The following is a 22,790-nucleotide window of genomic DNA, read 5'->3' on the forward strand; positions in this document are numbered from 1 at the left end:
GAGTTCCTGTTTGTGCAATTGACAAGTTCACTAAGTGGATCAAGGTCGACCCCGTGAGGGAAGATCACCGCTGCAGCAGCGATTAAGTTCATACGAGGGCTGGTAGTGCGGTTTGGTAGTCCAAACCGCATAATCACACACAACGAAACTCAATTCGCCAGTAGTGCTTTCCAAGACTATTGTGAGGAAATCGGGACCAAGGTTTGCTATGCATCTATGGCTCACCCCCAAAGCAACGGGCGAGTCGAGAGGGCAAATGGGATGATATTGCAAGGGATCAAAACCCGAGTCTTTAATTGGCTTAAAAGCTATTCAAGACATTGAGTGGATGAACTCCCCACAATACTCTGGTCGCTACAGACAACCCCCAGCCGGGCCATGGCCGAAACCCCTTTCTTCTTGGTCTTTGGCGTGGAAGCCATGCTCCCCTCCGAAATCGCCCTCCAGTCACCCCGAGTCAGCAACTACTCAGACAACAACTAAGTGGCATGACGAGAGGATGACATAAACCTAATCGAAGAGTTTTGCGATCATGCTCCGATTCGAGCCACCCGGTATCAGCAGAGCCTCAGATGCTACCATGACCGAAGGGTACGACAACGAACACTGGTTGTAGGCGACCTCGTCCTTAGGCAAATTCAGAATAAGGCCGGTCGGAATAAACTCTCCCCCAAATGGGATGGACCCTACAAGGTGGTCAATGTCACCCGACCTGGTGTGGTCAAGTTAGCCATGGAGGACGGCAGTGAATTACACAACTCCTGGAACATTGCCTTGTTGCGCAAGTTCTATGTGTAGTGTCGCTCAAAAATAGGCATGTTTTCTCCATTTTGTAGGACCTTCCGGATGAGCGTGGAATACGACCTATAACTTCTTAAATTAAAAACCCCTATTTTGCAGGACCTCCTGACCAAAAATGGACTCCCCACAAATTGGTCCTCCGACCACAGTGCCCGACCATGCTTGACGACCACTACTAAACCTGGTGACCAAGGTGACAAACAACAAAGCAGCCACAGACTCCCAAATAGGGCGAAGCCCCATCCCATATGCTCATGCGATAAAAGGGGTACAGACGGCCGAAAATTCAATGACCAGGCCACGAGTCCTCACTCGGGTCGAGCGCTAGTCACCACCGATGAATTTGTCGAGCTATGGCTGTTCTACCCACCAAAAGCCCCACTAGCGAACAAGAAGGGACAAGCTGAGCCAATTCTCCGCATCGACATTGGAAAGGTTTCCCAAAAAACTTCAAGCAATCGTCCAGGCCAATCCATCTGAGAAATCACGGAACTCCATTTTTATCCTCTGACCATCGGCAAGGGTCAGGAAGGGGGCTGGAATGAAAACGGATACCGTATGACCCTGGCGAATTCATTCATGAGGAGTATAGGTTACAAGCTGACTAGTTACACCCACTCGGGCTAGCTATCCCAATACTTACCTACCCTATCTTCCCTAATTCTAGTGACCAGTGCGAGGTTGGCATGTAAAGCCCACTAGACACTCGCCCCTATCTGCCCCTGAGCGAGTCAAGAAACCTCTTATACTCATCCTTGGGATGGTAGCTCACCATTCTGGGGATTGGATGGCGACCAGCGTAAGGGCTAGGATACGCGGTCGACGCAAAGGCCCTGCTGGAGCTGTGGACTGGCTCCAGCACGCCCCGAAGACCTCTCTTCCGCTTCTCCAACTCTTCCTCTTCATCGATCTTCTTCTCCAGAAGGCTCCAATCAATCCACTCCTCGTCATCAGGACTATCGATGACACCAGCCAGGGGATCCGCTTGGGCAAGAGACCAGGATGGCCCTGTAGAGGACGTCTTTCTGTAGAACGGTGTAAGCTTGCTGGTCGCGGGTGTCATTTGGGCAGGTATCGGCTTCGATCTTGCGATTACAACCGCGACAGAAGCCTCGATCGGACGCACAATGGCAAGCAAATCCGGGGTGGGAAGTAAATCCCCCTCTGCTAGTTCATCCAAAATCATCAACCTCTCTGGTGAGAAGGGAGGGGAGCGCGCCATGACCTCTGGGTTTGTCTACACTACAGAGTTGAGTGCAAGATGGGGTAAAGAAACTGGACTCTTGGCACAAAAGGGCTTGAAGGAAAGAAAGAATGCAAAAGGAGGACTCGAAGGACCCTCAAGCACCCATCCTTTAAAAAGACTACAACGGCATCCCAACCAACACAGCATTCAAACCGCTCGAAACCCGAGGGGGCACGCAGAAAGAGCCAAGAGTCCTTCAGGTCCAACGGAGATAAATGTGCCTCCCCCTTTCTTCTTTCCCAGGGCACTTGAAACCTCCCCCCATGATGCGGAACTCAAAAGTTAAACTTTGAGGACGGATAGCGTCAATAACCACTCCTAGGGCGAACTACATTGGCCTGGGTCCCAAGTGGTAGGATCAGGACGAACCGCGATCACGAGAGAGCTTGGGGGCTACTATTGGTGTATCAAGTAAAGGGGTACCCCGGCTAACAGGCCCCACAAAGGGTGCAAACAGCCAGGGGATCATCTCCTAAAAACACTAATCAGTCGATGAGCTACCCTAACTAGTGCAAGGCCTCAAGCGACCAATCTCGCTACGCCTTCACACAAACCCAAGACTAGCCCCCCTGGTCGCGGGACTAGATTGGACACTCGCCCAAACGCTTCTCTTCACCAGGCACCAGCCCCAAAGGATAAAGTCATGGGCGGTGCAGGGGCGTTGTCCCATCCCGTAGGATTAAAGGCTACAGAGTGAGACTCCACAGGTCGGTGCAGCGCCGTGCAACAGATGGGATGTTGTTAGCCATCCGGTAGGGCAAGTGGACGGAGATGGCGCAAAGAGGCAAGTGGACGGGGATGGCGCAGAGACAAGTGGACAGGGACGGCGCAGAGGGGCAAGCGGGCGGAGACAGTGTAGAAGGGTACCATTCTGTCCCGTTGCATTAAATGTAGCAAGATAAGGCTCTACGGGCTAAGCAAAGACAGCGCGCAGTAGCACGATATACAATGCCGTCAGAACAAGTTGCATGCCTGGTACTCCGTAATGATGATTTGAGTTAAATATTAGAATGAGCATATGTCATCTGTGTAGAGTCCGCATGTAAGTTCTCCCTCTCACTACTATATAAAGGGATGAGGACGCCGTCTGTAACCAAGATAGATCAATTCTGGCAAACTGCTAGAACACCGTTGTAACCAAGTGAGATTTACTATGACACAAAACACAGGACGTAGGGTTGTTATCCTCCGGGAAACCCGAACCTGTATAACCCCTGGTGTCCCCGAGTCCATCATCTACACAAAGACACACTCAGTCCCTGAAATGCCATTCTTGCACCCACTGTCCGATATACCCCGAAATCACTGTCGGGGATTTACCCTCGATAGGTACCTTCACTGTCAGCTCAATAAGACGACCGGCAGTGAAATTACTTTCACAGCCGGCCCAATAAATACATAGGCAATGAAAGTAGTTTCATTGCCGGTCCAATATGCCACCAATAGTGAAACCCTTTTTCACTTTTGTACCGTGGGGTGCAAAAAAATTATTTTAGTTTTGCGCGCATGCCCAGAGAATCGTACCAATGACCCGCACCAAGTAAGAAAGAACAGACTGCTGGTCTACTCGAGTTTTTGATTGAGTTTATACTATCTATATTTACTAACATTCTGTTGACCTAAAATCCTAATATATATTTATTTAAATTTGAAAGAGTACCTCCTTGTTAACATTCTGTTGACCTAAAATCCTAATACCGTCGAATTGATTGTAGTCTTCCTCGTCAACAACATTCTCCACTCTACTAATCCTTCTTTTTCCTTGAAGAATCACATGGCGCTCCTCCTGGTTAGCCTAGTCCGGGTCCTTTACATAGAAGACTTGCATAACATCATTTGCAAGTACGAATGGTTCTTGGTCCACTGTAGTCATACCGTACTTATCGATCTTCACACCCCCCTGGGAGTTTGACCCATTGGCACTGAAAAAGAGGAACCTTTAACACTCCATAGTGGAGCTTCTAGATCTCCTCTATGAATCCATAGTAGGTCACCCTATTTCCATTGTAGTCGTAGGCATCTATACGGACACCGCTATTTTGGTTAGAACTCTTATTATCCTGAGCTCTTGTATAAAATGTATAGCCATTTATGTCATATCCTTGGAATGTGAAGATTGTAGTTGACGGTCCATGAGCCAACACATTCAATGAGCACAATCTATCTGCTTATCCATCACATATCTACGTAACCAAGCGCCAAAATGAGCTGGTGCTCTCGCGCGATCCAAACATCGGACTTCCTTGGTTTTGTGGTGCGTAACATCTTCTGGTATTCTTCGACATATGGGTCCACTACAACTGATTGTTGCAGAACTGCGAAATGTGCTTGCGTGAATGAAACAGGGTCGTTAGTGTAGAATGAGTTTGCACCTATCGTCCCTTCCCCTGTAGCCTCCCCTCATTACGAGATACACGCACACCAATCAATTTTAAATTCATGTAGTCAACGTAGAAATAAATGACCTCCTCGGTTCCCCAGCCTCGACCATGCAGCCTTTCGGCCGATTTTGATTATGAACATATTTCTTAAGAACTCCCATGAACCTCTCGAAAGGGTACATCTAATGCAGAAACACGAGGCTAAGAATTCATATCTCTTTCACAATGTGAACAATGAGATGCACCATGATATCAAAAAACGATGGAGGGAACAACGCTTCAAGCTGGGATAGAGTCACGACCACATCTTCCTACAGCTTACCTAACTTGGTCGGATCGATGGCCTTCTATGATATCGCGTTGAAGAATGAACACATCTTTATGATTGGGTTTCGGACCTTCAGCGGCAGAATACCTCTAATTGCAATTGGAAGTATCTGTGTCATCATCACATGACAATCATAAAACTTCATGCTGGTTAATTTCAAGTCTTTCGTGTTTACTAGTCTCTTTATGATGGCAGAGTAACCAAATGAAACTTTGATTCCAAGCAAGCACTTGCACATTGCAATTTTCTCTGCCTTGCTCAGATTGTAGCTAGCGGGGCCAAGATATTTGTCGCATTCTTCCGTCTCTCCAGGATGTAGATCATGTCTGAGTTTCAAACATTTGAGGTCCTTTCATGCTTGGACTGTATCCTTTGTTTCATCAGGTATGTCTAGTAACGTACCAATCAAGCTATCACACATGTTCTTCTCAATATACATGACATCGATTGCGTTTCAAAGCACCAAATCTGGCCAATATGCTGAACATAGGAGCTCTAAGATTAGATTTCGGAACCGGTATACTCCCGTGTCCCTTTCCAAGGATAACTCTAAGTCCCTTTACCATCTCATATACATGTCTCCCAGTTCAATGCTTAGGAGGTGGTCGAGTCTCAACTTACCCATCAAAAGCTCTCTTGTTGCTGCGGTATTGGTGATCCTTGTGAAGAAATTTACGATGATCTAGGTACACCATTTTTCATCTTTCTTCAGCCACGAGCTCTCTGTTTCATCCAAATAATGTATGCATGCACAGTTGCCTTTGACAGTTTGGTCTGATAGGTTGTCAAGGGCTAGCCAATCTTGGATTGTTACCAATAGCATTGTGTGTAGGGTGAAGTTCTCTCGTTTGTATGCATCTCATACATGCACACCATCGTTCCACAGTATTATAAGATCTTCCATTAATAGTTTCAGGTAGACATCAATATCTTTGCCAGGTTGCCTCGACTTCCGCTTCATACACAACCAAGGAGAAACGTTGTAGATACATAGAGTCATAGGCCAAGTGCTATGACTACTGCTCATGTTGCCAAATCATATATTTCTCACATCTTCTGCAAAGGACTTCTTGTATTTTCTATCGATGTTTCTCCACTGCATAGAATCAACGGGGTGTCTTAGCACCCCATCATCCTTGCGCTCATCGGTGTGCCATCGCATCAGTTCGGCATGCCTTTTGTTTGCGAATAAACGCTCCAAACGGGGGATTATAGGAAAAATACCACATCACCATCATGGAACGCATTTTCTTCTTTCCTTCACCATCGATATCATCACTGTCACACTTGTACCATGTTGCACCACAGACGAGACACGCTTGCAAGTCTGCATGCTCTCCGTGATACAACATGCAATCGTTCGGACATGCATGTATTTTCTGTACTTCCAACCCTAGTGGGCACACAACTTGCTTGGCATGGTACGTGTTTTCTGGCAGCACATTTTCCTTTGGAAGTAATTTTTTTTAGAACAGTAACAACTCTGTAAAGCTTGTATCAGACCACCCATTGCTTACCTTCAATTGCAGGAGTGAAAGCACGGTACGCAACTTTATGTGCTCCTTCTCGCAGCCTGGGAACAATGATGTTTTAAAGTTGTAACACCCTGATATTCAGATTTCTCAAATTTCTAAAATTTTCCAAGAGTATTGAATAGCTTCAACAGTAGTATAGGTTTAAACCTATTTTCTTAATCAATCAATCAAATTGATTATTATTTTGTGTGCATTGCATGCTTAGTTTTGCTAGGAGCTAGGTAAATGCATTAGAGTTCTTTTTCTTTTCTTTCTCTTTGGTGTTTTGAGTGAAAAAGATTTTGAAAAGGTTTTTACAAAACTCAGTAGTGAATAAGTTAAGGATCTTAATGGTTGGAATTCAAAGTCTTTAAATTCATCCTTTATTCAATCCTTGATCATATCTGATTCTTCTCTAGTTCAATTCAAATCTTATCCAAATCCTTGTTTAAAGTCAATCTCTCTTTTTTCTCAAATTCTATCCAAATCCAAATTCAAATTCGTTACCTACTCCTATTCTTGTTCAACCTCATCTTTTTCGTTTCTCTTAAATTCACTCCAAGCTCAATTCCAATTCAAACCATATTCAAATTTCTCTGCAAAAGTTTCTTTTCTAAACCCTAGATATACCTAAAGTATCTTTGGGCTTAATCTTGCTCAAGTCCAAACCCTTAACCAAGTCTTCTAGATGGCACAACAAAGGATCCACGAAATCTATAAATTTTCGCGGAGTCCTGGACAGCCTCATCTTCGCATGACGTTTCAGAGTTCAAAACGGCCTCAAATGCAAATCTTGACAATACTAAAGTTGTAGGTCCCGTCGAGAGCTTCGATTTGAACCTATGGAAGTCCTCTTTTAGATAATAGAGCTAGGAGTTATGGCCCCCGAAATCAGTACTGCGCAGAGAAGTCCGAGTTCAAACAGTTTATCTTGTGGTGCATTTTTGGAAATCAAGATGACACTTTTAGAAGTTCCAATGACTACCAAAGTTGTAGATATTTTCGATTAATACAATTTAGAATCAAGAAACATCTAATTTGGTGTCCGGACGATAGAGGTATTATTCTCGGAATAGAGAGCTACGAAAAAGGAAATCGTAACCGACTCGAACTCGAATCCGATTCGTGTTCGGTTTGGACTCCACCTCAACCAGCTGGCCCTAGCCCTATAAATATGAGTTGTACGCCCTCTCCTACCCCTATTCCACACCACCAAACCCTAGAAGTCGTTGCTGCCCTGTCTGTATGTCGCCAGAGCGCCGCCGTTCGCCGGAGCCGCCGCCCGTGATGCGCTACATCGTCTTCTCCGTGATTCCTCCTTCCACGACCATCAAAGCAATGTGATGACCCCTTCTTCTCCTCCCTTACTACTGTTTTAGCATCATACTAAGTCCCTAGCCAAGCCCTAGCCCCAGCCAAAGCCCGATCTACGCCGCCACGGTCGTTGCTGTCGCGGACAGCCTCGAGATAGCAGCGCTGTAGCTAAATGGCATCGATGTTCCCGGCCAACTAGTGCACCGTTTGCCATGCCCTTTTACCAGAACATGTACCATGATGTTCCCCACTCCCTCACCAACCGGTTCGGCCATTAGAGCACCAAACTACTGCAATCAATGTCGACATACCTGCTGTCCGGTTTCTGGACGTGTTCTGCTCGCGCACCGGATTTGCATTCACGTTCCCTGTCAATCCGAAATCCGTATGGATGCACCAACCACGTCATGGCGTGTCCCATGGAGTTTTCTACATGACCTAGGAGCTCATCCCCGTTTGTGCAGCGACACGACCAGGACGCCATTGCCAACCACAGCACATCGCAGCCATCACCCGTCTCATCTCTACTGATCGTTCTTCCTCTCAGTGGATGATCTACCAAAACCCATGTCATAGCATTGTGTTCCCGGGCTATATGAACATTTTTGTTCAAACGGTTCCTCAAAATTCATAGCCAATCTCCGAGAACGCGAGCGTCTTTGTTCCTAAATCTGTTTGCGATCACCACCGAACCTAAAAGCAATCATCGCTGTTTTGCCACTACTTCAGATGACCCCTTCCAAAACCAACCATACCACTGAGTTAGTATTTCCGCGTTTTACGCCATGCTCCCCTCGTTTCACTAAAACACCACTGAAGCTGACATTGATGTTTGTGGCCACATGCTTGATTGTCATCTCCGACGAAACCCGAACCACTACCGCTACATAGAGTGACCAATAGTATCCTAAACTTAGAAGTGCAACCTTCAGCCTTTTTGATCCATCATAGGTGGTAGATACTATACCTTAGCATATCTCTTCTTTAATCCAAGATGGTATTTGCATAGCATGCCAAGTCAGTGCCACATCATTCTCCTTAGCCTAGTCAGTGAAGTCTAGTCTGCCCTACACTTTTGAATCTTGCACAATGATGTTGTCAAGCCTGACACAGTGATTGTGCAATAAAGCCTTTCCCATAGGAAGATAGTTCCAAAAAATCAGCATTTCCTTTTCAGTCTAATCCATCTCCCGAAAGCTATTCTCTTTTCATCTTAACTCTGATTTAGGCGATTCTTGCATCTAAACATTTCTAAAATCATCCCTCTCCAACCATAGTGTTTTTAAAGTGTTTTGATGATGTTTGGTATGTTGTTCTTAGTGTTTTTCTTTGTGTTGTTTGTTGGTAGTTCTCGCGATTAGTCGATAACGTTCCGGAGTAGTTCGAGGGACTTCAAGACCAAGATTTCGACAACACTAAGCAGCAATGGGTAAAAGGCAAGTGTCATTGATCATCTTGAACCTATGTTTTTAAATGTTTTATTTTACAAAATTGCATGCAGTGTCTGTCAGTATGATGGATAGTCACCTATGATAGGGTTTTCTTATCATCCCTTGGAACCTAGATGGTTTTATGATTAGGTGTCTTTTATGGGTAGAATGCTTAGTCATGCTTTTGGGATGTTGAGAAGTGTCATAATCTTGGCTAATGAACACATCTTGGCTAATGAACATATGAAACAATGGTCGTTAATGTGTTAATGGTTTAACAACATGGAATCTTAGGCCTTGAGCAAAGTGGTTTTGATGGTTATCATGGTTATAATGTTGGTTTAGTGTTTGCTCAAGTAACCTAAGTAAGGACCAGTTCGTGGAGCGACAACCAAGAAATATCGTACCAATCACGAGACCTGGTATGGGACAGGCCTAGCCTATTAATTAGTGGATTCTAGTTTTTGTGCGTGCCAAACGGAAGAGTGGATGTGTGGGGACGGCAAAGGCCAGAACCATTTGGTTAGTGGTATGAGAGGTGTAGTGGAAGGGAAGGGTGAAAACTTTTCGGAGCTACAAGGCGCAAAAGGGGGCTTCTGGGTGGTGTGAATACCACTTTGATGGCGGTGAAACCTAGCGAGCATGCACATACTGGATGAAACTTTGTAACGACTTTGAAGTGACTTTCCATGCCAATGTCGCCTTCAGGGCCCAACTTGGGAAGGCCTACCAGACCGCCGGAGTCCTCTTCGAGGTGCTCTGCACCGTCAACAAGAATGAGAAGGTTGAAGAAGTCAACCCAGAGGTTCGTGCTCATTGTCTACTCTAATTAGCTCAATTGAAATCTAGGACTCTCGAATGCAACGACTTCCTCTGATATTCCGCTTCACAGATTATTCGCTTGCACAAGGATGTGCAAGAGAAGAAAGGCTAGCAGCTCTAGTATTGGTAATAAATCTGACAAGGGAATACTAGATACACCAGTTGTGGTAAGTCAATTCATTCAGGCCATGACTTAAGGACTAAATAATCTAAACATGTTTTTGTGGATCCTGAATAAAAGGAGATGCAGTGGATTTCCCTCGGTCAATAAACAACTGGAACTTAGCACATGTACATATAAAATAGAAAGGCATATCATTATTTTTCCCACACTTGCTGAACATATTATGTGCTCACACTTGCTATTTTCCCTATGCTATGCGACATGTATGCTGCTGCTCAATGAGGTGAAGATGTTGAAGACTATCAAGACGAGGTTGTGACGTTCTAGACACGTGTCTCCCGGTCGGTTGCCTGCGGTGTTGTTGGGCACCAGTGCTTCTGTTCCGCTACAGATATCTTCATAGAAGACAATATATGTCAATTGCTGTAAGAGTTTAACATTTATTTAATAAAAGTATTGCTTTTGTTACTTCACCTGTGGCGTCCTTATGTATGTTGATCATCCTGGGCACACATAAGCCGCATCTGGTTTTGGCCGTTAAAACCGGGTGTGACAAAAGTCCTTTACCATACACTGTAACTTTTGAAACTCTCTTTCATTGATGAAGCTCCCCTCCTCGTCGCGCAACATCTGCTCCAGATCATCGACGTTAACATCAGCCAACATCTTCTCTAGATCATCATCAGCCAACGTATCTCTAGCAGGCGGCATATCGATTTATTCATCGACTGGCATATTAGTGCACATGTCTTCATCTTCTCTTCCAATGTATTGCACTTCCTGTAAGATCTCAACTTCACCGTGCTTGGTCCAATGGGTATAGCCAGGCATAAAGCCCTTTGGCATCAAGTGGTAATGTATCTATAGGTGGTGGAGAACTGCTTCTTGTTCTCGCAATCGACGCATGGACATCACATGTATTGAGACTGTGTATTTAGCTTGTGCACCGTGGCTGCTACCAGGAAACCCTCCATGCCATTCTTGTACTTTGCGTTCACATGACTCGCATCGTACATCCATCTTTTATCCATCTGCTGGCCTATGTGTCCTGCTTTATCAATCATCTATCTCTATAGGTTATTTATATATACAGGTATAAGAACATGAACTATTTCTAAACTGAATTGCCTACATGATGTTATATCTATAATCATCAATCTTCTCAATCGCAGATAAATCAACAGATGTTATATCTATAAGCATCAGGGCTTATTGTATGGAGACCAAAGATAGTGGAGAAGTAGTTAGACCATCTATAGATTATTGTGATATCTTACTTGAAGAAGTTTCTAAAAGATTTTGTGATCACCAACAAATAAATTACCTCGCCATCTCCTACCGGCAATTGGCCCGAGTTGGAGGAGCCTTATTTTGTATGCTTTCACATCCGCTTCCGATGAGTATTTGTTGGTGCTATTCCTAGAAATTTTATTTATTATTTAACCTTTATCTAGGACTCATTAAGGAAAAATGAAAAATAAATACACTCATACCTAAAGTTTCTATGTTGAAGGTTGCTAATTAAATAAAATATAAAAATACAATTGGATCTTGCTACACACCTAAATATCATGGCTAATTTTTATAATTCATTAAAAATAAAAAATAAATATACTCATACCTAAAGTTTTTATATTGTAGACTTCTATATTTATTCCTATGGTTTATTAGGATCACTTCAAAGCTTTGCTTAGGTCTCTATACAGATAAGATCAACTTTGGTTTTCAGGTAACATATTGAGTTAAAATGCTAAATATAGGATGAATCTTAGGGATTTCAACTTACTTGACCTCAAGAGACTCCTGCTAAAAGCTTACTTATTGTTGGAGAAAATTCCATAGTTCACTTGTCCTAAAAATGAAGAAAGGGCAAATGAGTAAATGGAGAGTAAAGAAAGGATTTTGTTTAGATAGCTAGAGAGAGCTTATCTAGACCTCCTTCTTGATTAAAATTGAGCTTAAGTTGTGGAGAAATCATTGCGGGAGAAGGCATGAAGTGGTTGTTGGCATATGAGATTTCGTAAGGGAGAGAGTACTGAAATGGTATGTTAGCTCGAGGTAGAAGAAGGTAGGGAAGAGGACGATATCACTGTCGGCTTATATAATCCACCAGTAGTGATGTAAAAATATCACTGCCAATCAATAAATTAAGCCGGTAGTGTTAAGGTGTGGGTGCATCATTACTGGCTCAATCCATCAGTCGGTAGTGATGACCTTATCATTGTCAGTTCATAAGCCATAATAACTGATTCTTCCCGCGCGACTAATGAACCGACAGTGATATTCCATTACTGTCGATCTATAAGAAACCGACAATAATGAACCGATATATAAATCCAGTTCTATAGTGGTGGCAGCTAGCAACCTACGCTATTAAATCACGACAGCTGCAGGAGCACCGACCGTCTGAACCAACGTGCTCCGGGGAATAGCAGCTGCTACCGTGGACAGCGACGGCCTCCCCCGCCCATAGTGAACCCGCGCGTGCGGAAAAAAATTATATGAGACCCTCTGCAGAAAGGCCTCCGTGAGACCCTGATCTACACCGTTCGTTCTGGATCTAACGGTCTGATTGAATATATATGAGAGAAATACAGGATACGTGTCACGCAAAGATGAGGATCTTTCTGTGAGACCGGGTCTCACAGAATTTCCTTCCCGCGCGTGCCGTCTGGTATCCTCGGCCCCTGCGGCGCATGCCTTGGGCTCGATAGGGAGTCAAAATGCCCAGCCGGGCCAGTGTGCACGGAGTGCGGTGCCTGCGGCGCCGCGGCGGCATGCGGCCTGCCCCGCCCTCTCCCCCCAGGGCTTCTTGCACCCAGTGTGTTTCTCCTGCTGTCAAGGCGAAGACAGCCCACATGTTTAAATAAACCTGTTTATGTGTGAGCGGCATGAGCTTTTATGCTTACGTTGTGTTCAGGAAAGTGTTCTGCCGTCGGGGAATCAGAGGAAACCTGAGAGTGCGGCGAGTACTCCTCGTCAGAGGAGACCAGGTGGTCGAGGTCCGGCCGCTTGAGCCGTATCACCGACTTGGGCTGTGGAACATTGAATGAGGGGCAACATGGCTGATCAGTTATGAAGTGGGACTAAAACCGATGACTGGATGATACGCCGAGGAGGCTTAGTTACCGATCGCCGCAGCACCGCGCGCACTCGGAAACCCTTCCTCCAGTTTCCTTCATCGTTCAACTTGTCGACCTGACACAACAAAAACAGATTTCACAGACATAAGTGAAGGGAAGCGGAAGTAAATGTTCAAGTTTCATGTCTGAAATTGACAGGCTGAGCAATTGACTTACTTGTGAGGTCTCGTACTCTATGAGCCCATGCAACTGTGATAGAGCAGATGGACAAAATTTAATAGAATTAGAAACAAATAGTTTGAATTTGGAACAAGAAAAATGGTTCAGATGCATCCATGTATGCATCTGCCAATGTTGTGAGTACCTTGTTACTCACTAGCGCGTTTGCGTCTGACTTCGAAGATCTTGGAGAGCTAGGTTCTTGCTCGGATGGCGTATTCTGATGTTCTTCACACTACAAATTTGGTTGTGCGTTACACCATTTATAGATGTTGTCTATCTATAATTGACTCTTGTACATATATCCCAACAGATGTTACATCGCATACTGCATGGAGATGAGAGTTGTGTTGTAACCTTCCAACGACATCGAAGATCTTCTCGAGGCTGTTTCTGGTGGAATCATCTGGCAAATTCTCCGCGATAACCATACAGACTGCGTGAGTGATAGTTTGGTGTTAGATGGGTAATGAAGCAGCTTCCATTTCAGGAATCAAAGCCTTATCATGCTTGAAATTACTGACCTGCAGCTCTTCTTGTGTCTCTCGATGAACGGCTGTGCCCGCCGCACTTTCTTGCCATCGTCGCTGACAACTTGCAGCCAAGAAACTCAAAGAGTTTCAGGATACAAAGGAATGCCATTAGTTACAAGAAGCAGAGTAGCAGTGCCTTACAAGCTTTTCCGAGATCCGAAGAGCCTTAACCAGCAGTTGGTTTGTTACCCCATAGCCTTAATTTTCTTTCAGGACGAAATAACAGACGTAGGAACTGGATGAAACATAGAAACAAATTTAGTTTCTATTCCAACCATTATTCTGTATCTAGTCATATAATTTTTGTTTTTTCATATATTATCCATACTATGTATGTGTATGGATCATAATCTCTCACCTTGCTCTGAAATATTATGTGTTCTATTGCTGATTGGATTCAAGAAAAAAAACTATTTGTCACTGACCATATCCCTCAGTATCCTTGTTCATAATCTTCATCAAGAAATCATTTGCAACCAAATTGGTGTCGCTGAATTGGTACTCAACCTGCACAAGGGAAGAATGTAAGGCCATTCCAAAGTCAAGAAAGGAACATTGAGAGAAAAAACATTTCACCAACATGAACGAAACAAAGCCGATAATTATGAGGATTGACTGATAAATTACTACTGAAAACATCATGAAGACGTAAATGGCTGTATCAAAACTTAGGAAGATAGAATAGAAACAATCTACCATGAATTCGAAGATCATCTCCCAGATTTATCACGTACACACCACATTCAGCATTTTCAGCTTCAGGATCTACACGACTGGTTCGGTAACTCTTTTTTTTTCTCTTGTGATTGTGCATAACAAGCAATGAATAGTGCGCACTGGTCAAAAACGAAGAAATCATCATCGGTGCCGAATCCTGCTTGATGATCTTGTGCGCAATGTCGGCCGGAGTTGCGCCCTTTGGCTGCCCGTTGCTGCTGGCAGCACCGGCGATGTTGGTGTGCCCAAAGTCCGGAAGGAAGAACGTGGAGTCCGGCTCGGCAAAGAAGCTACAGTCCGCGCCCAGCCTAATGCCACCACCACCATTGGACAGCTGAAAGAACGGCGAGTAGTAACCGGCGGCCGTCAGAGGGCTGGTCATCGGGCTAGCCAACGGCGACATCGGCACGAACTCCCGCGCGTGCAAGTTGAACCTGAATGGCGTCGAGCAGTCATTGCTGCTCGCCGGCGCCGGCGCCGGCGCCGGCGCCTTGCCGGAGCTCTCGCTGCCGTCCTGCGCCATGGCCGTTTGATCGATCGATGCCAGGTGTAAGGCACGAGATGTCTTGAGGTTAGAATGGCGCCGGCGCTCTCGCTGCCGTCCTGCGCCATGGCCGTTCGATCGATCGATGTCAGGTGTAAGGCACGACATGTCTTGAGGTTAGGATGGGGTGTGCGAATTAGTATCCAAGTGGGGCGTGTGTCGATGTGTAAGCATATGGTGCCTTTGACCACTTCTTTCTGTGAGCACTTTGTGAGGCGAGAGTCTTTCTTGCCCAGGTTTTTTTGCGCCAGTCTGTGTGTGGCACTCAAACCGTTATAGGGAATGGGAGGCCGTTAACCGCTTGGGTTAGAATCGGGATTTAATGTTCCAAGTGAAATATCAACGGAATCCAGTTATGACAGGTCCCATTTTAGTGTCTGTTGCGGCATCGAAATATTTTCGTGCATATAATTCAAAATGTACTCCCTTCTTAACATTTTTAAAACGTACCATTTTGTTTATGCCCAACTTTCAGATGACATCTGGATTGAATGATCTGGGAGGCTTCGTTTGGAATCATGTATTGTCAAGTTAAAAAGAGGTAAGATATTTGCATACAAGACAATGATATCTATCATTCAATTGCCCTAAAAATACAGCTCAAATTTCACTCACCTCCTGCCGCTGTTGTATCCTAATCCAATTACCCTCATCACTCACCACAACCTAATCTCCACAAAACCCCACCACATTCGGCACCCACATCCAGGGTTTACAAATGCGTCGGTTACTGCTCGAAAATTACGGTAACCGAATTGACCGCTCCGCATCGATAATAGAAACCGTTTAGTAATCGAATTTGAATTCAAAAAATTCAAAAAAATCAAAAAATCAAAAAAAAAATAAAAAACTAGAGATAATTCTAAGACCTTATGTGAAATTTTTTCAAAAATAATATCGTTTGCATCATATTCTACAGGGAGGAAGTTTGAAAAAAAAAGTTGAAGCGCACAGCTCATTTATTAACTTATGTTAAAGAAAATCTTAACATGTAAACACATATTTTTTTTGTGTAGGGAGTATCTTAAGAGGATCTTTAAAATTGTTTTCACTTCATTTAAAGTTTTATTAATTTCTCCATAATTTTTACAAAGTTCACAAGAATAAAGTAAATATGTTAAGAAATATCATTGTAATTAACTTTTTCATGTCTACTATTATTGTTTCTACATAAATCGTAGTATAAGTAAACTAATAAAAGTGGTTTCATTAATTTTGGAGGTGTGATGGGTTAGTTAAGAATTAATCTAGTTGGAACATATTTACGCAATCTTGTATGTAACAATAACTATTCATGAGTTTATTTATTTTTAAAAGACATAGGATCATGTAAGAATACTAACAAAATTGGTTTCATGATTTTTGAATTAGCAAAGAGTAAACTATGCATTTAACTTGGTTTCGAAAATACATTTCTCAAAGAAAATATTCAACTTTTATATGAGTAGAAATACTTTTATCATGAAGATCATGTTACAAGGAAATCAACAAAATTTGTTTCATTTGATTTGAAGCTCAGATGAATTAGTTATATATTTTACAAGGTTGAGCCATTATTTTTATTTTCTGTTTAACTTCACTGAAATTCGAGAAATCTTCTCGATAAATTGCTAAAACTGAACGGTTACCTAAGAATTTGAATGGTTACCGATAATTTGGAAAATGCGGAAAAATCGATCGATAAATCACTAAATATGATCAGTAACTGTAGCAATTCGACCGGTTATCTTTTGATCGATTCAGATCGAATTCTTGTCGAATTTCAAATTTGATCGAGTGAATTTGAACAAATTCTCGATAACCACAATTTTTCGAGAACCACAGACGAGCGATTTTTGTTACCAAAACGAATTTTTGAACCTTGCCCATATCCCCCGGCTGTGAGTTGCCCCTCCTCCACGCCTAGGCGCCAATGTCATTTCCTATTGTGCCTTCCCTCCCCCTTATCAGTGCCATTTGTCATTGCCATCTCATTTCTCAGGATTCCGGAAGCTCCTCTTAATATTGCTCAAAAGTTTTTGAATCTCCTTTAAAAGTATTTGAATGTCATCTAAACTTTTTTTAATATTATTCAAGAGTTTATGGTTCTCATTCACAAGCCTTTGAACTCAATAGACAAGTTTAAAAAACTAACATGAAAGCCTAATTTTTTAAAAATAAATTGTTTTTATTATCTATATTTTTATAAAATATATAAGTTGTGATAGAGAATCATAAATTTCCAAAAAATAATCACCATATAAAAATTCTCCCCGTTCCCCTCCCCAAATGATGGGGTCATTCCCCTCCTGATTCCTCCATGACGTCGTTGCCCTCCCCTGAGCTCGCTTGCCCATCGCCGGGACGATATTCCCGGCATCCATCTCCGCTAGATTCGGTCACGTGGAGATGAGAGACGCAGCCCTCGGCAGCCATCTCTGGCCACGTGGAGATGGGGGACGGCGTCGCCTTCTCCGGCCATGTAGAGGTGGGGGCGCACCGTCCCCTCCACCAGTTGTGCCGTCCTGACCACTCAAGCATCGTCATCTCCTCTGACCACCTCTGCTGCTCCTATGGATCCAGCATCCCCAAACCCGAGTACATAGTCCTCGACGGCTGACGTCTCTCTCTAATGGTGCAGCAATGAATTGAGATAGAAATCCTAGGATCGTCTTTCCCAAATGGAAATCCTTCTCCAGTCACGGCGGGGTGCATTACGTCGTGCTAGACGAACTTCTCCACCGCTGGCCTGCTATGACCGTTGTGTCGTACCCCCATGAGCGCAGGTGTGTTCCGTTTCGCTAGACGGACCCCTCCACTAGCAGGTTGCCGTGAGCACCGAGGTTGCTTGATTTGAGGTTTTCTGTGTATTGTTGATTGGGATGGTTATGGCAGGAGGACGAGGTCGCCATCCAGGAACGCACTCTCAGCCGTGTTCCTCCGAGAAGGTACCTATTCTTTTTGCTCGCTTCGGTTTCTCTTCTATGTTTTCCTTTCTAATTCTTGTTTCTTCAATGATTTATCCTTTTTTTTTTTTGCAGTGCTATTGATTCGTGTTGTTGGTTCAAGATGAAAGATCACGGGCAGAGTAGACTGTGAGATAGTGGACGAGCGGGTGCTGAGAGGAAGAGGATGGATCAGGAGCTCGAACCCGAGGTATTGTGATTTTGAAATCTGACTCAATGCTGATTTCGTCACAAGCCTCATGCGGCTGATTTGACACAAGCCTCATCCGGTTGGTAGTCTGTGCTGTATCCTGTGGTTTCGGTTCAGCTCAATTTACATGACTAGGACCAGTGGGTACAGTCAGTATAGCATGACATTCTTAGTTTGTGATAGATCTTGCTACCTTCTTTTTGTTGCAATATAGCATGGTTCCATGCAACAAGTTCCTTAAAAAAAATTACATACAGAAGGCTTGTGATTTTGAAACAATGTGTGCACACTTACTTTTCTTTTAAGTGCAGACGTGTTGATTTTTACCTGGACATGAATTGGCACAACACTTGTGAGTCGACCATTACTCGTTTGTTTGAACATATGCTGATAAAGAGTTCAAGGCAATGCTACTGCCAATTTTGTTGTATAAACATGGTCCACTGCAAGCTCTACACTCTTGCCTTGCAAGCTCCTGGTCACAACGTCAGGTATTGTCTTTACAACTTGTCACATTTGATTCCAATTGTAATAGCAGTTCCTCTAAGAATATTGTCCAGAATTAATTGGACATTCCATTAGATTTGATGAAGTACTTTGAGGTTAACAATAGAGCTACTACACTTGCATATAATTTTTTTTATTGAAACCATATACTTGTATATAATTTTGATCTTTCCTTCTGATTTTTCGCTCACTTGTTTTTTGTTGTGTTTCTTATGGCTCAGTTACATCTTTTTCTTGTACATTTTTATGCAGCATTGAAGCTAGGGCTCAAGCTCATCTTCGTGCCTCCATACTTTGAGCTTGCCAATGGGGTTCGGTAATGCTCACCTTAGGAACAGTGATGGAATGATGCAATTCATATTATAAGCTATGTGTTTATGACAGCTGGCATTACCTTTGTGTGTAAGCTCTGGTTTAGGTACTCAGGTTCTGTCTTTTCAACTCGCCACATTTCATTATAATTTTAGTAACAACTCCAGTACTATTGTTCTGGATTTAACAGACGTTCCATTAGCTTCCATATGTGGTTTGTTCACTTAAGTGTTGTCCTTAATTCATGGCTATCATGCTTACATCAACAATTATAAGCTTAACGCACCGTTTAGATCGTCGCTTCCAAAAGACTATGCTTTGTGCATTCATCAGCACAATTCGTCCTTTCAGTTTAACTATGCAATTGGGAAACTGGTGTTTGACGATGATACCATACTGCAAGAACTTGACGATAATATGCATCTTTGTTTGCAATGGATATATTCAAAATTTAGGTCTCTGTTTCCTTCACTAATATTGCTTATGATCCATGGTCTGTGTATCTAAAATTTGATTCCTCTATGTTGTAGGTTCAAAAAGTATGCACAAAAGGATTGGCGAAAATTCAATGTTATCTAAACTTTGGGGAGGAGCTCTCTTGCATGGCAACTTGATAAGATGGTTTGTTTGATTTGCAGTATTGGGATTGCATTAGTTTTGACTATTGAATTTATTTTTCTTGTTAAGGGATAAATTAGAAAGCATATCATTTAATTCCCATAATTTTTTATGAATTTCTGGTAAGCTACCAAAAGTACACCACTGGCTGAATCTAAATGATTTGTAGCCCAACAAGTTGAGTAGATTAATATAAGTGAACCCATTTTGGATTGTTGGGTGCCAATCTGCTATTACTGATCCTTACATCAAAACAAGAGTAGAATACTCATGCATTAGCTTTGGATAACCAAATGTCTTTAGTATTAGATTAGATGAATGTATCATTGCCATTTATTTTTGGAAATTTAGTTCGTTATATTTTGTTAGAATAATCATATCTCCATGTTATGTTGGGCCCGATGTGGTAATATCTCAATTCAATATTTGTTTTTGCAGTCCATGAATCACATTTCTGTAAAGTCCTGAGATGATAACCGGGCTGACTGGCTAATCTTTGCATCATTCATCCACCACGTCTAGAAGTGAGGATAACAAATGCATAGGTATCCTTCGAGGTTTCACATGTAGTTGAGCGATGTGCCTCTTGTGGTTTTGATTTATGCTTTGCTGCATAAATTGGAAAGTGATGGTTGTCAGTCATTATTAAGTGAAAAAATAGATGTTAATTATGTTGGTTCTGGTATGTGTTAGGATCAACTAAGTGTAGCTAGCTATTGTGTACTTTGTTTGAGCAAGTACTTGTGACATTAAGTTTGTTACTTATATGTGCATGTATTTGAGGAAAGATCAAAGTTGGGGGTGAGCAGAAACTACTTGTGTCCTCCACAGCCGGCCGGAACTGCAGACGGTAGTGTGTGATGTAGAACAGCAATGCATGGTTCGCCTGTTCCCTGTGTTTCAGGTGGCTTACTTTTCGTCCTCATTGTCGGATGTTGTTTCACTTAGGGCTGATTATCTGAGAAATTAAAAAAAGATAAGAATGTTAGGAGTCTTACAAGAAAATTTCGTGCTCTTAGTTTCTAAAGGGTGGTTCGGATTATCGGTATTGATAAAGCAATTTATGATTTTTTTTTCCCAATGATCTAGGCTACTTACTGATTTCTGCCTTTTCCAATCATGCAGTTCGTCAATTCCGTTGTCTAACGAAGGAAAATATGTTGAGACGACTACAGATCCTTCCTTTCAGGTGTGCAATTTCCTCGATAGAAAATTCAATTTTCCAATTTTTTCTGTTTGCAGTTAAGGTCATACTTGTACTTTGAAACACTGTATTTCCATCAAAATCAACGGATACCTCTATTTATTAAGTTAAGGTTATCTGTTCATATCCTTTCTCCATGCAACTTCTGCGTTATGTTGGAACTTCTATGTACATGAAGCAGCAGTTTTTAAGAGAGTGCCAAATCATTATATCTTTGTCATCAAATGGTCCAACTCTTAGAGCAAGATTGTAGGAATTGCTCAGCTTGTTAATAATGGCCTAAACTTTTATGGGTGTATATCTTAACAATTTGTTTAATGGATACATCAATATATTCTTTTGGCAGTGAAAGGGGTTTTATTATTTCCTTAAAAAGGATTGTTGTATGTATGGAATTGGGGATTGGAAGCTCCTGCTACCCTTGTTATTTCGCATGCTTAGAAAATCATGCCTAACACATGCCACTTAGCTTTTTATATATAGTACTTACATATTATTCATGTCTTGAGACTTAGTTTATTGGCATGTACTACGTAAGAAATGAATATAGGAGATATGACATTAGTGACGGCCGTTCAGAAACCATCACCAATGTTATATTAGTGATGGGTTCAGTGACGATCCGTCACTAATTGACCCCGAGTTGAGACCAGATCAAGACCCATGTGATGGGAGAGGAAATCACCCATCACAAAAGACCACAATGATGGCTCATATAAAAACCATCAATACGGGTAGAGACGGCGTACGTTACAAAAGATAGACTATCATTAGCAATAGGTGATAACTACACCCATCACTGATAATTGAGTCATTAGTGGTGGCTGCTTTCATTACCCGTCGCTAATGAGTAATTCCTATTTTTGATTTTTACACCGAGTAGCTCGCCCAGACAGTGTTTGTCCGCCGACTGCTCGGCACGGGGGGTGATTCGGTTGAAGACCAACCAAAATCTTGGTGATTTGAAGTTTGTATTGTCCCTTGGTCTTTAAGGTTTGCATCCCCAACCCTCACCCCCACCCCACCTCTTTCCTCCTCTTGCTTATATTTGGTGGAATCTAGGGTTTGAATTGAAATCAATAATTTTGTTTCTTCTCCCAAATCTTAATATATGTGGATTGTCTCTTGGCATTTCAAGGTTTGCATCCCCACTCTTTCCACCTCCTTTTGCTCCTAATTGGTGGATTCTAGGGTTTGAGTTGAAATCAACAATTGTGCACCTCCCAAATATTGATATGTATATTGCGTAATTTTTTTAATTATATTCCTCAAAGTGAATTTAGTTTGTGTCACCTACGTTTCTCGTTTGAGAGTGTTTGATTATAAATATGATTTGGCAACATATCATATTTATAAGAAGATGCTCCCAAATTGTTCACGAATTTTGGACGGTTCGAGGATATATGGCCTGAGTAGGTTTCTGTGCTCTTGTATGGTTGTAGAGAGAATTTAAATGGTATTTCCCTATTGTTCTTCGGATACATACTCTCTTGGCTTATTGTCGAGACGTGTATTTAGAGAACAGTGGGGAGATGTTGTCGAAATTCTCTAGAATCGTACAAGAGCATAGAAACCTACTCAGGTCATATTCTTGAATGGGATTACGGCATATATTTGCTTATGTAGAAATTAGGATCCTTCGTCATAGATAACATGTATCATATTTTGATGTTAATTGTTGGCTTGAATCTCACTAGAACACACGCACACACTTAATTTAATTAAATTTAGTTAGAATTTTTATACTTATTCAATTGTATCTACTCTGTCATTTGTATTAACAATGAATATTTTTTCAATTTGTATTTGGCGGACCAAAGTTGGATATACCTTGATTATTGTACTTGTAACGAGTACATGAGCGTTGTGAAGCCTTTCATGAACACCACGATGGCAGATATGTAAGGTTGGGGTAAAATGGTAATGTGGTGTCCATGCTATGATTGTAAGAATGAGAA

General features: G+C 42.5%; 1 long non-coding RNA gene and 1 pseudogene across 7 annotated transcripts; one reads left to right on the plus strand and one right to left on the minus strand.

Annotated features, from left to right (window-relative positions):
- Positions 1-12,602: 12,602 nt before the first annotated feature.
- LOC133914673 (la-related protein 6C-like) lies at positions 12,603-15,035 on the minus strand (annotated as a pseudogene).
- Positions 15,036-17,340: 2,305 nt separating this feature from the next.
- Positions 17,341-22,049, plus strand: LOC133915906 (uncharacterized). 7 transcript variants are annotated; one of them, XR_009909416.1, is made up of 9 exons: positions 17,341-17,983; positions 18,077-18,191; positions 18,503-18,682; positions 18,951-19,116; positions 19,541-19,631; positions 20,067-20,173; positions 20,417-20,532; positions 20,754-20,817; positions 21,716-22,049. It is a non-coding gene; the product is annotated as an uncharacterized LOC133915906 (long non-coding RNA). The 7 variants fall into 7 exon arrangements; XR_009909418.1 differs by having other exon boundaries at positions 19,541-20,173; XR_009909421.1 differs by having other exon boundaries at positions 18,951-19,014; positions 20,067-20,532.
- Positions 22,050-22,790: the final 741 nt, after the last annotated feature.

Source organism: Phragmites australis, chromosome 4 (assembly GCF_958298935.1).
Source record: "Phragmites australis chromosome 4, lpPhrAust1.1, whole genome shotgun sequence".
In the NCBI taxonomy this organism is placed as follows: Eukaryota; Viridiplantae; Streptophyta; class Magnoliopsida; order Poales; family Poaceae; genus Phragmites; species Phragmites australis.